The sequence below is a fragment of the Mastomys coucha genome, unplaced genomic scaffold, assembly GCF_008632895.1.
Source record: "Mastomys coucha isolate ucsf_1 unplaced genomic scaffold, UCSF_Mcou_1 pScaffold16, whole genome shotgun sequence".
In the NCBI taxonomy this organism is placed as follows: domain Eukaryota; kingdom Metazoa; phylum Chordata; class Mammalia; order Rodentia; family Muridae; genus Mastomys; species Mastomys coucha.
Window position 1 is genome coordinate 99,534,697 of NW_022196898.1, and position 5,656 is coordinate 99,540,352.

General features: G+C 46.4%; 1 protein-coding gene across 1 annotated transcript in view; it reads right to left on the bottom strand.

Moving 5' to 3' along the window:
• The window catches only part of Gipc2 (GIPC PDZ domain containing family member 2), an 80,017-nt gene that overhangs the window by 65,422 nt on the left and 8,939 nt on the right, over positions 1 to 5,656 (bottom strand). The window lies entirely within an intron of this gene.

The following is a 5,656-nucleotide window of genomic DNA, read 5'->3' on the forward strand; positions in this document are numbered from 1 at the left end:
GGAGGAATCAGGGAACGAATAGTAGGCAGAAGATTGGTGGAGTGAGTTCTGTAGAACACACACATATAGAACCCAGCACTGATGACCGTCAGTGAGGCTCATCCCGAGGCCACCAGGAGTTATGCCCCAAAGTTCAGTCCTTCGTATACTAAATGAGAACACTGCTGAGACTGCATTCCCAGGGGAGCGTTGGGGTCTTGGTGAGGGGCTAAAAAGATGGGCATGGAGGTCAGGAGAGAGAGCAGGAACGGTAAAGCACCCACCACGCACGCATGTAGAACTGACTCCATTCCCATGAGCCCACATGGGGAGGCGTGACCAGAGAGATGGCTCAGAGGCCAAGAACACTCACTGCTCTTGAAGAACACTCTGGTTCCTGGAACCTGCTTTAGGCAGCTCATGACCTGTAACTCCAGCTCCACAGGTCTAACGCCCTCTTCGGGCCTCCACAGTCATCTGCATGCACACAGTGCATATACAGACAAACAAGTATGCACGCGCATACATAAATAAGACAAAAACTCATGGGGATGTGCACTTGTAAACCCCTGTGCAAGAGCAGTAGAGTCAGGTGGGTCATGGGCCTCAGTCGCCATCCAGCCTACTGGGCTCCCGGTTGGTAAGAGACCCTATCTCAAAAAACAAAGTGGGCCGTCCCTGAGGACTGCCACCTACAGTTGACCTCTCAGCCCCATATACATGCATACACGCCTAAGTACCTTTGGATGGCTTATCTCATGGGTGGAGCACGTGCTTAGCATGCACAAGGTCCTGAGTTCAATCCCCAGCCCTTCTTACACTTACACACACACACACACACACACACACACACACACATACACACACGAGAGTGTAAGACAGCTTTTGGCTAAATGAGATATTGAGAACTAATAGCTATTGGAGGCCAAGGGTCATTTTTCTTCAATAATGCGACTACTGGTAAATCTCCCATGCAAGCAACTAAACTCACTGGATCAAAACAAAACAGGACATGAAGGAGGAGAGGGGCTTGCTGGGAAGGAGGGATGTGAGGCAGCAGTGGGAAGGGACAAGACAGGCTAAGGGGAGGGCATCTGACCAAAATACACAATGTGCATAAACACTGTCAGAGAATAAAAACTTAAATCAGAAGCAAATGGAAATGAAGGAGAAAAGAAGAAAAGAAAGAAAAGAAAAGGAAGGAGGGAGGGAAGAAGAAAGGAAGGCTTTGAGTTTAGTAGTGATCTGGGGGCAAGGCCATCAAAGCACACGTTTGCCCATGCATGCTCAGGAACCGAGGCCAATCCCACAGCCATGCACCTTAGAAAAGCTGTCGACTGGGAGTGTTATACAGCCTTGCAGAGGTTTACCTGACCTCCTCACTCTGTTTCCGCACAAGAACAGGCTGCCAAGGTCCCCTCAAGTACCAGCCGACCTCAAGACATCAGCTGCATTTCTCCCTCACACTGCTGGGCTTACTTCATTGTCCTCAGAAATCATCCTTGTGGCATTCTGTGGCTGGGTGTGGGAGCTCCCCACAGGTCTGTGAACCCCAGGTCCCCCAGTCTTCCTGCAGTTCACGTGTTTGAGCCAGACGGACAGTTGTTCCACCTGACAGTTATCTGTGCCTCTGGGAAATGGTAAAGACTGAAGAACCCCTCGTGTTCTCCAGAGCTGACACAGAAGCGCACAGTACTGACTTCCAGAGGAGCTTGGCGCTAGTACCACGGCATCGGGAAGAGAAGCTTCTTCTGAGGAGCCTCCTAAGGCAGCTCTCCATATGTTGTGACTCACCAGGAAGTGGCTCTGCTTGCAAACAGCTGCAAATGTCACCGTTAACAAGATGGGTATGCTAATTAGCTTGACTGCAGTAATTGTATATACTAAATACAATATACTAAATTGTATATGTTAATATATAAGTATATATATTAAATACCACTTCACACCTTAAACAAATATAAGTTGTTTTTTATGTTAAAGGAACCTGTGCAAGCATGAAAACTTGAATTTGAATTCCCGGTTGGGCTTTGCTGTGTCTGCTTGTAAGACTGGGAGTAGAGGCAGGCAGGTCCTGGAAGCTGGGTTGACCTAGCCAAAAAGGCAAGCTTCCAGTTCAGTGAGACACCATGTCTCAGGACAAGAGACAGAAATCAATAAAAGAAAACAACCAACATCTCCCTCTATCCCTGCACGTGCACTGAAAGGTATGTGTGCACCCGCAAGCTTATGTGCTTGTCACACACACACACACACACACGCTTGCACCCACGCACGCACAAAACTGAATTAGACGGAAAATAAAGAGAAAATGTTAAAGATATAATGTTCCTCATTTTCCTTACTGAGAGCACTCACTCCTCTATACGATATAAAAGGTTAATATCTATATTAATCTAAACATTTAATGCCAATGATGCAGAAATATAAATATTAAAATTGTGAGGATTCTTTCATTCAACAAATACATTTTAATAATAAATATAAAACCACAGATGTAGGGATATAGCTGGGGATAGAGTTCAGTTGGTAGAGTGCTTGTCCAGCATGCACAAAACCCTGGATTCAGTCCCCAGTCCCCAGCATAACATAACTGAACGTGGTGGGGCACACCTGTAACCCCAGCCATCACCAGGCCGAGGAAAAGGACTTTGGTGAGTTTGAGGATAGTTTAGGTTGCACAGGACCTGACTCAAAAAACATTCGAAGCAAAACAAAGTTTCCAAGGATGTCCCAGGTCAGGCCCAGCTTTTAGGCCCTTGGAGCTGTACCAGTAAACAAACGAGACAAAAGTTGTAGCCCCTGGGGAGCTTTTGCTCTATCGGGGGTGCAGGACAGAAAGTAATGTCATACAGCTAGGACAGCAGAAGGCAGCGGGGGAACATTAAGCAAGGCAGTGACTAGGGGTGCCATCCATTCAGAGGGGATGATCAGGTCAGCCTGGCCAGAGGGAACAGCATGCTGCCAGAAGAAACCTGTCCAAGCCAACGATCAGAAACCTCCTGCACTCAAGAAATAGCCACAGAGCCAGACTGGCTGGGGCAGAAAGAGCGATGAACACAGGGCCTGGAGTATTTTCTTCCACATGAGATGAGAAGCCATGGAGGTTTGGAGCCCAGATGGAGATACTGGCTACAAACCCATTAGAGACAGACAGCAGCTCTGATGGAGTTCCGCTATAAAGGAGAGATGAGAGTGGCAAGCTTAAGATATGGTAACAAGGGGTGGGGTATGGCTCAATGAATAAAAATCACCCAGACCTGATGACCTGGACACCTGATGACCTGGTGACTGGTCTCTGGAAGCCACTTAATCAGAAGTTGGATGTAGTGGTACGTATCTGTAAACCCAGCACTCATACAGTCACATGGGAGTTGAGACAGGGCAGTCAACTGGATGCCTGGAGTACTTGATGCAGTGTTGGGAACACGAGAGACCCTTCTCAAAATGGAAAGTGAGTGAAGGCTCCAGAGACAGGAATAAAAGCCCTGAAAAGAACCTTGGTTGTTTTCCCTTTAAAAGTAAATAATTAAATATTTTGAAATTGGGAGCTTCAGTTTTATTTGTTTGTTTGTTTTTGTTTTGTGAGACAGGGTTTTTCTATGTAGTCCTGGCTGTCCTGGAACTTACTCTGTAGACCAGGGTGGCCTCAAACTCAGAAATCCACCTGCCTCTGCCTCCTAAGTTCTGGGATTAAAGGCGTGCGCCACCACTGCCTGGCTAAAATCACATTTTTAAATATATGTTTTGGCTAGATATGATGACATAGCACATGGTCCTAGCTACTCAAAAGGCTGGATTGTCTGAAGCCAAGAGTTAGAGGCAAATCTGTGTAGCAGAGAGACCTCCATCTCAAATGCTTGTGAGATATGTCAAGAGAGAAGAAACCACCAAATGGTTCACCCACTCATTTGATGAACTGCTCGGTACCAAACAGTACAAACTGATAAAGGTTTAGATCTCTAATCCAGAATATTCCCAAATCTGAAACTCTAAGCATCAACACGGCAAACAAGCAGAAAATTCCACACCTGACCTCATGGATGGCAGGCAGACAGAATCTGGGCATGCGCTCAAAGTGGTATATAAAATTACATTCCGGCTGTGTATAAAATGGATACAAAACATAAAATTAATTTTGCTATGTGCATAAAGTATAAATAAAACAGAAATTAATTTTCCATCCCAGGACTTCTCATTGTGTGTTTGCAAATATTCCAAAGTACTTTCAGAAGTCTGAAACAGCCTGGCCACAAGCACTTCTGGTGAGGGAAATCACTGGCCAGTATAACCAAGACCACGGAGATAATTTCTGAACCCTGTAAAGAAACTGCATCTGAGTCTCTGGTTTCTGGATATACCAGCTTCTAGCCACATTCAAGTGGACAGCCTGCCCCAGCCATTCCTCACAGTAAGGATTTATAAACAGAGCAAGCCACCAGCTCCTTGCTGAAGTTGCAGTAGTTAAATATTCAAAACGCCTCTTCAATAAAATGTACAACGATGCTCAAGAGCTCACAAGCTACAGGCACAATGACTCAACTCTTTTATATAATCTGAATATTTTTAAAAATACTTTAGGGGGTTGGCTGAGTGGTTAAGGAGCTTACACAAGGGTGAAGACCTGAGTTGAAAGGCCAACATATATGTAAAACCCCGAGTCTGACTCTGCATGCCTGTGAGCCCAAAGTTGCGGGACAAAGACAGGCAGAGTCCAGGAATCCACCAGCCAGTCGGCCTAGCTGCAGTGGGAGGGTCCAGTTAAGTGGGAGGCTCTGTCTCAAAGCTGTAAGGCAGAGAGAAGAAGTAGGCACCTAGCCTCTGTATTCAAGTATTATGTGCATGTACACACACACTCGTGTATATGAACCAAACATATACACCATACACACATACATATGACACACACACATGGACTACCCCCACACAAATACCACATACACACATCATCCACTTCTACACATACAACAAATAAAAAATGAAAAAAAAATCACTATTCAGTTTTCTAAAGAGATGTCTTTCATTTGTGTGATGAATTAGATGTCCTTCATTTATGTGATGAATTAACCAGACTCTCCTCTCTCCTCTCTTCTCTCCCTCCCTCTCTCTCCCCCTCCCTCCCCCTCTCTCTCACTCTCACTCTCTCCTTTCTCTCCTATCTCTCTCTCCATTCCTCTCTCTCCTCTCTCCTCTCTCTCCCTCCCCCTCTTTCTCTTCTCCTTTCTCTCTTCTCTCTCTCCTCTTCTCTCTCTCTCCTCTCCTTTCTCTCCTATCTCTCTCCCCCTCCCTCTCTCTCCTCTCTCTCACTCCCCCTCTTTCTCTTCTCCTTTCTCTCTTCTCTCTCTCCTCTCTCTTCTCTCTCCTCTTTCTCCTCTCTCTCCTCTCTCCCCTCTCTCTCTCCTCTGTCCTCTTTCTCCCTCCTTCTCTCTCTCTCCTCTCTCTCCTCTCTTCTCTCTCTTCTCTCTCCTCTCCCCTTTCTCTCCTCTCTCTTTCCCCTCCCTCCCTCCCTCCCTCCCTCTCTCTCCCCCCCTCTCTCTCCATCTCTGTCTCTGTCTCTGTCTCTGTCTCTGTCTCTGTCTCTGTCTCTGTCTCTGTCTCTCTCTGTCTCTTTGTCTCTCTGTCTCTCTCTCTCTGTCTCTCTCTCTGTCTCTCTGTCTCTCTGAATCTCTCTCTCTCT